Consider the following 12589-nt stretch of genomic DNA (forward strand, 5'->3'; position numbering starts at 1 on the left):
AAACATCTTTGTCATCTGATACACTTCGATATTTTGCTATCCAAAGAAGTTGTTCTAATTTAAATTCCCACTCTAGACACTGCATACATTTTTTTGTTTCAAATCATAAAGAGCATCACAATAGTTTTGTAATCCTTTGATTCTTGGTTTTTTTTGTTTGTTTGTTTGTTTTTTTTTGTGAGACAGAGTCTCACTCCGTTGCCCAGGCTGGAATGCAATGACATGATCTCAGCTCACTGCAACCTCCGCCTCTTGGGTTCAAGGGATTCTCCTGCCTCAGCCTCCTGAGTAGTTGGGATTGCAGGCACATGCTATCCTGCCCGGCTAATTTTTGTAGTTTTAGTAGAGACAGGGTTTCACCATGATGGCCAAGTTGGTCTCGAACTCCTGACCTCAGGTGATCTGCCCAGCTCAGCCTCCCAAAGTGTTGGGATTACAGGCGTGAGCCACTGCACCTGATCCTGTAATCCTTTGATTCTAAATGGGATTGAAAGAAGAAAACACTACAAAAACTAGGTGACTAGATACTCTCTATTTTCTATTTTTATCTCATTAAGCAATTCAAGGTAACTTGATTCTTCTAAATTGGAGTTCAAAGAGAAGAGGAAGATATAAAGGTCTACGCCATTACATTGTGCAGCTCTCAAAACTCATGTTGATAACTTCAAAAGTTGTCTAGATTCACAAACCAAGTTGAGTTTAAGGCCTGAATTTTAGCTGAGTTGATTTATCTATATTCTGGATTAAAAACCACAACTTGGCTTCCTATCAATGACACTCTATTTTCACTCAGCTCACATAGATTCTACTTTCTCCATATTGTTGAGGAAGCTGTCCCTCACTCACTGTTTTTTTTTTTTTTTTGAAACAGAGTCTCACTCTGTTGCCCAGGCTGGAGTGCAATGGTGTGATCTCGGCTCACTGAACCTCCACCTCCCGGGTTCAAGTGATTCTCCTGCCTCGGCTTCCCAAGTAGCTGAGATTACAGGCACATGCCACTATGCCTGGCTAATTTTTGTATTTTTAGTAGAGGTGGGGTTTCGCCATGTTTGCCAGGCTGGGGGCTAGAACTCCTGACCTCAGGTGATGCACCCACCTCAGCCTCCCAAAGTGCTGGGATTACAAGCATGAGCCACTGCTCCCAGCCCTTTTTTTTTCTTTTAATTTAAGTGAAATTCACATAACATAAAAAACTAGTGATTTTAAAGAGAACACTCCGGTGGCATTTAATTCACAATGTTGTACAACTACTAGCACCATCTAGTTCCCAAACATCCCCCTTATTTCAAAATAAAACCCTTTACCCATTAAGCGGTTACTCCCCATTCCTCCCTCCCTTCCACTGCTGGCAATTACCAATCTGTAGTCTGTCTCTTTTTCTTTGTTTTTTTTTCCTTTTTTTTGAGACAGGGTCTCACTTTGTCACTCAGGCTGCAGTGCAGTGGCATGAACATGGCTCACTGCAGCCTCGACCTCTCGGGCTCAGGTCATCCTACCACCTTAGCCTCCCAAATAGCTGGGACTAGAGGTGCGCACCATGATACCTGGATACTTTTTGTATTTTTCATAAAGATAGGATCTTGCCATGTTGCCCAGGCTACTCTTGAACTCCTGAGCTCAACCGATCCTCCTGTCTCAGCCTTCCAAACTGCTGGGATGACAGGTATGAGCCACTGTACCTGGCTGTAGTCTGTTTCTATGGAGGTACCCACTCTCAATATTCATATGAATGGAATGGTATAATATGTGACCTTTTGTAGACTTTTGTTTAACATCAAGTTTTTTGTAGACCTTTGTTTAACATCAAGGTTTTGAGGTTCATCCATGTTGTAGCATGTATCAGTACTTCATTCCTTTTTATGGCTGAACAATATTCCCACATACACATACACTGTAATCTGCTTATTCATGCATCTGTTGATGGACATTTGGGTTGCTCCCACCTTTGGCTACTGTGAAGAGTGCCACAGTGCCCCCATCGCTGGAAACTTACTACATGTTTGAAACAAGTAGGGCTCCAGCAAAGTGTATGTGTGATCATTGAATTTAGCACCATCAATAAAGGGACAAAATGACATGATGCCTCCTCATAGGATCTAATGGGAAATACAGTCTGTCACCTTAGCCAAGTCCAGGTTGGCGGGGGCACTCTACAAGATAACTGGCTTGGGCTGTTTAAAAATAATCAACCTTATAAAAGCTTTAAAAACAAATAAAAGCTATAGGAACTGGTCTACCTATAAAGGAAAAGTTGAAGACAATTAAGGAAATTTGAATATAAAGCATGTATTAAATAAGATTATCGTATCCCTGATACATTTCTTGGGTATGATAGTAGGATTTTGATTATACAGAAAATCCTTGTTTTCAAGCGATACATGCTATAGTATTCAAGTGTTATGATGTTTACAACTTAGTTTCTTCTAAATTGTTCAGCAGCAACAACAAAGTGTGTGTGTGTGTGTGTATGTGTGTGTGTGCGTGTGGTGAGAGGGAGAGAAAGCAAATGTGGCAAAATGCTAAAAAGTTGCTAAATCTGGATAAAAAAGAATATGTTTTCAAAAATTTTGATTTTATTATGGTAAGAGCACTTAACATGCAGTCTACCTCATAACAAACATTTGTGTAAACAAGTGTATAGCGCAGTATTGTTAGTTGTAAGTACCAAAAACCGTGTCTGTGACATAATAATATTTGGTCTCTGCCCCCAGTTCCTGGCTTAGGGCTCCTAAAACTATTGTAATTTCCTGATCAACAGGGGTGCTAGGTACATCTTTCCATCTTTTGTTCTAATATTTGAACCTCAGTCCTGATGCTGAACTTCCAATCCCTTGGAACTTCCTGAATGACAGCAATGTCTTTTCTTCTAATGAGGCAACTCTTGGTGGACTCCAGGATGGTGGCTGGTCACCGAAAGACTAAGCAGTCACTAGATGCTTGGAACCTGCAGCCCCACTCCCATCCTCAGGGAGAGGAGAGGGCTGGAAATGGAGTTAGTGACTGATCATGTTAGTAACTGATCATGCCTAAATGAGGAAGGCTCCATAAAGTCCAGAGTTCAGACAGCTTCTGGGTTGGTGAACACAATCACAAGCTGAGAGATTGTTGTACCCCAATGCCAAGAGGACAGAAGCTCCTGTGCTTTGGAACCTTCCAGACCTCTACCTAGGCACCTCATCATCTATATCCTTTATCATATCCATTAAAATAAACTGCCAAACATAAGTGTTTTCCTGAGCGCTGTGAGCCATCATAGCAAATGACAGAGTTCAAGGAGGAGGTTGTGTAAATCCTTAATTTGTAGCCAGTCAGAAAGAAGCACAAGTGCCAACCTGGACTTGTGGTTGGCATCTAAAGTTGGGGCAGTCTTGTAGATTGAGCTCTTTACCTGTGAGACCTAGCTCCAGGTACACAGCATCACAACTGAACTATAGAATACGTAGTTGGTGTCTGGAGAGTTGGAGAAGGGTTGGTCCAGCAAAATTAGGGCTGTAAATTTTCAGTTTCCAAGAATTGAAGACTTTTGGCAAGGAGTGGTGGCCAGGTCTGTGGCTTCTGGAAAGCGCTTAAACGCTTACACAGACAATTCTCATACATTAATGATTTTCCCTCTGTTGTCTCTACCCTTTCTGACTCCATTCCACTCACCTAGCTATTTACAATAAGTGAAATTGTTCTATAAAATCTCCATGAACAACCTGCATCAGCCAAAACATTGTGAAAACCATTGAACGTTTGTCTACTTGCATTAAATAATGACCGTAATTAAGAAATAATTTAAGACTTTAACTTGTATATGTATTCTTTCTTCCTATTCTCATCCAAAAATTTTTCATATTTTTCTGCATGAAAGCTGTTTCTATACTTATTTTAACCATTTAACATAGTATGGAGAACGTAAGTAAAATTCAGAGATAAAAATCCATTAGCACTTCTTTCCCTTCTTAGTCCCAGAGACACTATATTTTTAAAATACCTATCTGTGCCATCTGTGGAACATAAGAATGTAAGTGTAAATTCTTCTGATTTTAAAAATTTCTATTTTAAGAGAACTTGCCTCCCAGAGTTTTAAGGGTTGTGCTAAAAGACAAATCTCATCAGACCCCTTTGCAGAATTTTGCAGCCTAGTTTTCTTCATATGTGGGTTAATGCTACACTGCTTTTAAAAAGTGTTGCATACAGGGAAATACATTTTTCTTGTTTTATAGCACAGTCAATCTTGAACCTACTTCCTTGCCTGAAGAAGGCAAATAAATTATAACAAACATCTGGTTGAAACCAGCCCCATGTTCTGAATATTTCAGGAAGGTTTCCATAAACACAAATACTCTGTATAGCTCAAACTGAAATCCATGGAGATAATCCATAACAAAAGAGACACACTAGCATTTACAAAAGGCCAAGAATCCCTTGTGTAATATTAAAATGCACTTTCTCAAAATTTTCCAGATTAAAAGAACTAATAAGACAACAGGCCGGGCGCGGTGGCTCAAGCCTGTAATCCCAGCACTTTGGGAGGCCGAGATGGGCGGATCACGAGGTCAGGAGATCGAGACCATCCTGGCTAACACGGTGAAACCCCGTCTCTACTAAAAATACAAAAACTAGCTGGGAGAGGTGGCGGGCGCCTGTAGTCCCAGCTACTCGGGAGGCTGAGGCAGGAGAATGGCGTAAACCCAGGAGGCGGAGCTTGTAGTGAGCTGAGATCTGGCCACTGCACTCCAGGCCGGGCGACAGAGTGAGACTCCGCCTCAAAAAAAAAAAAAAAAAAAAAAAAGACAACATAATGTGAAAAGACAAAATTACAGCAAATTTAGTTATGGAGCTAATTGACTTTTATTCACTATTCATGAATCAGGGCAGCCTCCATTCTGCAAAACAGAAGGAGAGCTTTTACTGAGTAATGGTGGAACAGTGGGTAACGTAGAAACAAGGAAAACAGACCAAGAGGGAAGAAAAAGTGGATTGGCTATTGTCATGTCACTTCAGGTTTCTTTTTTATAAAGGTTAAAGCAAAGGCGACTTCCTTATTACACTGACTCAGGCAGACTGGATCTCAGGAAAACCGGTCTATTTGGAGATCTTCCTGCTTCCATGAAGTTTCAAGTTTGATTATGTGGCACATAGGATGAGTGACTCCACTTTGGTTTGCTCGCATCTGCTGGAGCCTAGTGCAGGAGCTCAGTCCAAAACAATGACTGCCCATAATTTCTGTTTAACACAACTAAATACAACATGCGGATTCCTTTGCTACACAGGACTTTAGTAAGAGAACTGTTGAAATATTTTTCTGATTTGGGTAATTGCACTGTGGCTATGGAAGAGAAATGTTCTTGGTTTTAGGACATATATACTGTAATCAGTTCAGTTAGTTTTCTACAAATTAAATTATAAGCTAATTCCATTCAAACAGCAATCCCAGTCAAAATCCCAGGAGGCTTTTTTTGGTGTGGAAATTGTCAACCTGATCCTAAAATGCATATGGAAATTATAAGGACTTGGAATAATCAAAACACCTCTGAAAAACAACAACACCAACAAAGTTTGAAGTTGGAATCAGTTTGAATATCTGATTCCAAGAATTATTATAAAGCTACAATAATCAAAACAACATGGTACTGGCATCAAGATAGATAAACACATCAATGGCACAGAATAAAAAGTCTAGAAATAAACCCATGCATATATGGACAACTGGTATTTGATAAAGGCACGAGGGCCATGCAGTAGAGAGCTGACAGTGATCTTTCAAAAAAGAGCTGGAACAATTGGATTATACATACGCAAAAAAAATGAACTTAGACACTGTACCATACACAAAAATTAACCCTACATAGATCATAGATCTATATGGAAAACCTAAAACTATTAACACTGGTAGGAGAAAATATAGAAGAAAATTTTTGTGACCTTGGATTAAGCAAAGAATTTTTTTTTTTTTTAATTGAGACAGAGTTTTTTGCTCTTGTCACCCAGGCTGGAGTGCAATGGCATGATCTCAGCTCACTGCAACCTCCACCTCCTGGGTTCAAGCAACTCTCCTGCTTCAGCCTCCCGAGTAGCTGGGACTACAGGTACCTGCCATTGTGCCCAACGAATTTTTATATTTTTAGTAGAGGCAGGGTTTCCCCACGTTGGCCAGGCTGGTGTCGAACTCCTGACCTCAGGTTATTCACCTGCCTCGGCCTCTCAAAGTGCTGGGATTACAGACGTGAGCCACCGCACCTGGCTGGTTTAAGCAAAGATTTTAAAGATATGATATCTAACACAATCTATTAAAAACATGGATACATTGGACTTCATCAAAATTAAAACTTCTGCTCTTCAAAAGACACTGTTAAGAGATTGAAAGGATAATCCATAGACTGAAAGAAAAATCTATACAAAGCTCATGGCTGATAAGTGACTTTATATCTAGAATATACAAGAACTCTCAAAACTCAGCAATAGGAAAACAAGCAATCCAATAAAAACCAGACAAAAGATTTAAACAGATACTTCAACAAGGAATACAGATGGCAACTATGCAAATGAAAAGATGCTCACGGTCATTAGTCATTGAGGACATGCAAATTAAAGCCACAATGAGACACCACTACACACTTATTAAAATTGCAAAAACTGGGGCTCAGCAACATTCTCTTGACTCCTGGTGGTCAGTGGGGGAAGCGTGTGGGCAAGTCAGCACTCACCATCCAGTTAATCCAGGCCTATTTGCTAATGGATTATGATCCAATCACTTAAGATTCCTATGCAAAGCATTGTGTGATAGACAACACAGCAGGCTGGCTAGATATTTTAGATAAAGCAGAACAAGAAGAGTTTGGAGCCACGAGACAACAGAATATGAGGACTGGCGCGGGCTTCCTGTTGGTCTTTTGAGTCACGGGCGAGGCAGTTTTGAAAAAACATCTAAACATTTCAAAGACAGATTCTCAGAGTAAATGATTATGATGAGTTTCCAATGATTTTATTTGGCCATAAAGCAGATCTGGATCTTTAAAGACAAGTAACACAGGTAGGACAGAGTTAGTACGGCAACTTAAGGCAGCACACCCAGAAGGCATTAGCAAAGGATAGAATGAATGTAGCTTAAACTTTCCATTAACGTGTCCAGGTAATAAGGAAATTTCAAGAGCAGTAACTTCCTTCTTCACCAGAACCGACACGGAAAGAAAAGGACAAGAAAGGCTGCTACTGTGTCATTTTCTAGAATCCTTTGAGTTTTAGCTATCAGCCTCCAGGAAAAGCCGTCATCTTCTTTTTCTCTCCTTACAGTTTACATCTCATTAGTATCTTTCCAGCCTTAGACAAACGTTAGCCTTAGACCAAGAAGCTGGTGAGTCCTTTCCATGAAGATAACACAATGGTCATTTCCAGACAAATTTAAAGGAAATGCCAAGGCTGCTTCAAAATTATCTGATTTCATTAAAATATATATGCCAGGCATGGTGGCTTTTTAGTAGAGACAGGGTTTCACCACATTAGCCAGGATGGTCTTGATCTCCTGACTTCGTGATCTGCCCGCCTCGGGCTCCCAAAGTGCTGGGATTACAGGCGTGAGCCATTGTGCCCGGCCAATAAGTATTTTTAAATGTTTATAAGCAAGTATACTTTACAACATACCTTGTAAATATGTAAAGGTAAGTATTTAATTCTCATTGTTCATTTTTAACTGACAAAGCATAAAAAGTGGAAACTACAGAAGTTGTGGTAGAACTTTTACTTGCTGGTCTGGTTTTCGTTGTATCCGCCTTTGGCCAGTCACATATCTACTCAAAAAACCTTCCCAATAGAGTACAACAGGATGAGACTCTGAGATCATTTTCAGTATCCCCTACTAGAGATTGACTGTTATATCTCAGGTATGAAGCATAAAATTTTAGTTGACAATTAGTATAATTGTGGATGGCTTCTGACTTTGTTTTTTAATTCCGTGGATTGTGTTTAAACAATTCAAAAGCATGTTCCTGATTTTTAGATACTAAAATACACAGTTGTCACTTTATTGAACATGTACGAAAGTCCCACGAAGTTTTTTTTTTTTCTTTCTTTGAGACAGAGTCTCACTCTGTCGCCCAGGCTGGAGTGCAGTGGCGCCATCTCAGCTCACTGCAAGCTCCGCCTCCCGGGTTCACGCCATTCTCCTGCCTCAGCCTCCCAAGTAGCTGAGATTACAGGCGCCTATCACCACACCCGGCTAGTTTTTTTTTTTTTTTTTCGTATTTTTAGTAGAGACGGGGTTTCACCGTGTTAGCCAGGATGGTCTCAATCTCCTGACCTTGTGATCCGCCCACCTCGGCCTCCCAAAGTCTGGGATTACAGGCATGAGCCACCGTGCCCGGCCAGTCCCATGAAGTTTATAGAGCATACCCTTATATAGCTTCAGGTGCCAAAATTAAAATTGATCTGTATCACAAGAAAAAAAAATTGCAAAAATTAAATAGACTGCAACGAGTGATGGTAAAGACATGGAACAATTAGAACTCTCATGCACTGCCAGTGAGAATGTAAAATGATGTAATAGTTTGGAAGAAACTTTGGTGATTCCTGGAAAAGTTAAACCTGCAACTATCATATAATCAAGCCATTACATTCTTAGGTTTACCTATGAATAAAGAAAGTATCTGTTCATACAAAGATCTGTAGGTGAAAGTTCATGGTAGTATTATTCATAATAGCTATGAGCCAAATATTCATCAATAGATGGTTGGACAAATTGCAATATATCCATGGAAAAGAATGCTGCTTAGAAACAAAAAGCAATGAACTACTGATATATATGAGAAAGAGCCTCAAAATAATTATGCTGAGTGAAAGAAGCCAGACAAAATGAGAGTATATATGATGTGATTCCATTTATACAAAACTCTAGAAAATGCAAACTAATCTGTGGTGACAGATCAGATCATATCAGGCGCAGTGTGGCTCACACCTGTAATCCCAGCACTTTGAGAGGTCAAGGTGGGAGGATCCCTTGAGCCCAGGAGTTCCAGACCAGCCTAGACAACATAGAGAGACCCCATTTGTATAAAAAGAAAGAGAGAAAAGAAAGAAAGAAAGAAAAAGAAAGAAAGAAAGAAAGAAAGAAAGAAAGAAAGAAAGAAGAGAGAGAGAGAGAGAGAGGAGGGAGGAGGGAGGGAGGGAGGGAGGGAGGGAGGGAGAAAGGAAGGAAGGAAGAAATAAAAGAGATCAGTGGTTGCTTGTGAAGGGGTGTAGGGGGTGGGCAAAGAAGGAGGGCTTACTGTTTGATTTTATTACTAAATGAAACATTTTGCTACTTTAAAATATATTCCAAGTACTAATAGCTTAAACTCACTTTCCTGGTGGTGGCAAGAAAAATGCATTCTGGAATTTTGATTTAGAGATCTTAAATCTCTAAATTTCTTCACCACCGGAAGTAACTATTATATCAACTCCTTACTTAAAACTTGATAATTAAATGGAAGAAGATAGCATTTATCCTTTCTTTCCTGTAAGAATTGAATTGTAGGGTAGTCAAATAGTGCTACATGATGAGACAACATTTTTAACTGCAGAAATTCCAGCTAATAAATGAAGAATAAATGATAGAATAAGAAAATCACCATTTTGCAGTTTCAAATAAAACAAGTAATGCAGGCAAGGATCATGACTTAAATCACTAGATGAAAGTTTGCAGCATGCCAGTCATCACCTCGGATTACTTCCTTCCTAGACCCACTGACCAATTGTAGACACAAATAATGGGACAAGCACACACTGTGTGTGCATCCTGATGTGATGTAACACGAAGTGCACAGCAACACTTGGGAAGAAGTCTTGCCCAAAAGGTTTCATCTAAATCTCATCAAGCATTTAGCTCTAACTTCCATCTTTGAAAAGGAATACAAGGGATAGAGGAACAAATTAACCCTACAAAGAAGCAGACAAACTCACAAAGTGAGACATCCTGCAGGACCCGTGTCAAATGGTTTCTTCAAGGCTTCATTGACAAGAAAACAAAGGGGAGACACTGTTCTACACGAAAGACACGAAAACCAAATACAACACGTGGGTCTTATTTGGATTTGAGTTCAAATAAATTGCCAGTAAAAGTGTATTTTGTTTGGGCACAGCGGCACCTGTAATCCCATTACTTTGGGAGGCTGAGGCAGAAGGATCACTTGCGCCTGGGAGTTTGAGACGAGCCAGGGCAACATAAGGAGGCCCCGCCTCTATCAAAAAGAAAAAAGTACAAGAAAAAAAGTGTAGTTTTGGTGCAATTTAGGATATCTGAACTTGGTTTACATGATTTTAAGCAATTTTTGTTAACTACGCTAGGTATGACAAGAGTACTATGGTTACACACAAAATACTAATTTTTAAAATATGCAAACTAAAGTATTTAGTATTAAAATATCTTAATGTGTGAGTTCACTAGACACAAAGGAAACAACAGACACTGCGGCCTACATAAGGGTGGAGGGTGGAGGATGAGGAGGAAAAGCTACCTACTGAGTACTATGCTAATTATTTGGGTGATGAAATAATATGTACAATTCCCACAATGCAAAATTTACCCATGTATCAAACCTGCACATGTACTCCTGAACCTAAAAGGTAAAAAAATTATACAAAAAAAAGATTTGTTTTAAAATATTTTTTGTAAAATAATGGATAAAACGTATACGGCAAATTATTAAATAACTATAAACCTAGGTCATGGGTATATGGGAATCCATACTTTTCTATTTTCTGTATGTTTGAAATTTCCCACAATATAATTTCCAAGATATGTGATAATACAAAATATGCTCCTGCTAACACAAATGTCAAATGTGCGAAACGTTAAAAACATGGAGGTGAATTGGATCTAGAACCACTGTAGTTTGATTCAAATTAGGCAAAGGTCATTGAGCACCTGTCATGTCTTCATCACTAATCCACTCACATGTCTCGACTTTCCACTACTGAGCCATGTGATCTTGAGTAATTTACTTTGCCTCCTAGTTCCTTCATTGGTAAAATGAGGATAAGGGGTAGTCACTCTCACTGGGTTGCTGTGAGGATTACATGAGTTAATACTCTAGGAATCTGGTGGGTGGATAGTTCCTATTCTGGGTGATAGTCTAGAAACAGCCATTCAACAAGTATTTGTGTATATCTCGAGTATTTGTGTATATCTCGAGTATTTGCATATATTTTCCACAGGCCAGACACATACTGTGTGTTCCCTCACTGAGCTTGTGAGTAGGACAGCCACAGAGAACTTTCTCAAGTCACCACAGCCATACACAGATATAAGCAATGATAAGTGCCATGAAATAAAAGAATAGTGGCTATCAGAGATGTGTTGAATGATCAGTTAGGAAGTCGGACTCCAAGTTCAGGCCATTAAAGAGAGCAGTTTAGTGGTTAAAGCAGAGACTTTGGGCAGAATACTTGGGTTTGAAACCAGCTCTACCATGTCCTGCTAGCTGCATCACCTTGAGCAATTTACTTCAGCTCTTAGTTCCCTCATCTGTACCATGAGTGCAGGAAGAGTCCTTACCTCACACGGGTATTGTGAAGATTGCTAGTTAATCGTGGATGTTGCTTAGAACAGCACCTCTGGATAAGGTTGTGTGTTGTTACCTCGGTGGTGCTTTGATCCAGAGCAAAACGGGGTGTAATGTTATCAACCCTGCCTCACGGTGTGGCCTGTGAGGACTTAATGAGTTAACATTTTGAATTACTTTTTTTTTTTTCGTAAATTCTACCTAGCAGCACAGGTGAGTAACTTGGAGAGTTCTTAAAAGAGGAAAAAGGAAAAAAAAAAAAGGTATACAGGCTTCATTCTGAAACAAACAACTTAGAAATTCCAGGGATGAGCAGGGCGCGGTGGCTCACGCCTGTTATCCCAGCACTTTGGGAGGCTGAGGCGAGCGGATCACCTGAGATTGGGAGTTTGAGACCACCCTGACCAACATGGAGAAACCCCGTCTCTACTAAAAAGACAAAATTAGCCAGGTGTGGTGGCACATGCCTGTAACCCCAGTTACTCGGCAGGCTGAGGCAGAAGAATCACCTGAACCCGGGAGGCGGAGGTTGCGGTGAGCTGAAGATCTCCCCATTGCACTCCAGCCTGGGCAACAAGAGTGAAACTCAGTCTCAAAATAATAAAATAATAATAATAAATAAATAAATAAATTCCAGGGATAGAGCCTGGGCATCTGTATTTTTTCGAAGCTTCTCCAGTGATTCTCATCTAGAGCCAGGGTTGAGAACTACTGATTAGGCTTTCGAAATGTAAAAGCAGTTTTAAAAGTGTAAAACTCTCCAATGCAACGGGTTTATTACTATTGGCACCCCAACGCTGTACAATCCATGATCTTACAGCATACACGTGATCTTCATCTTCAGAAGAGTTTATGTTTCAATAGAAGGGTCTCCCCCAAATTCCTCTCTCCTCCCACATCACCCCTATGTACTTCAAGAGCAGAACAAATATGAAGAAGAAGAAGAAAAAAACCCAAGCAAACACCTTTGCCCCATCTAATGATTCGGCTTGTGTATGTTTCATGGGCTCAACTTGGGAACCAACTGGAACACACACGCTCCCGGGTCACATTATTTCCAGAGAGAAACC

At 40.0% G+C, this 12589-nt stretch overlaps 1 protein-coding gene and 1 pseudogene across 1 annotated transcript in view; one reads left to right on the top strand and one right to left on the bottom strand.

Annotated features, from left to right (window-relative positions):
• Positions 1 to 12589, bottom strand: part of MOGAT1 (monoacylglycerol O-acyltransferase 1) — a 41429-nt gene that overhangs the window by 28120 nt on the left and 720 nt on the right. The window lies entirely within an intron of this gene.
• On the top strand, positions 3889 to 7213 carry LOC117095200 (annotated as a pseudogene).

Source organism: Trachypithecus francoisi, unplaced genomic scaffold (genome assembly GCF_009764315.1).
Source record: "Trachypithecus francoisi isolate TF-2019V2 unplaced genomic scaffold, Tfra_2.0 Lachesis_group13, whole genome shotgun sequence".
Lineage (NCBI taxonomy): Eukaryota > Metazoa > Chordata > Mammalia > Primates > Cercopithecidae > Trachypithecus > Trachypithecus francoisi.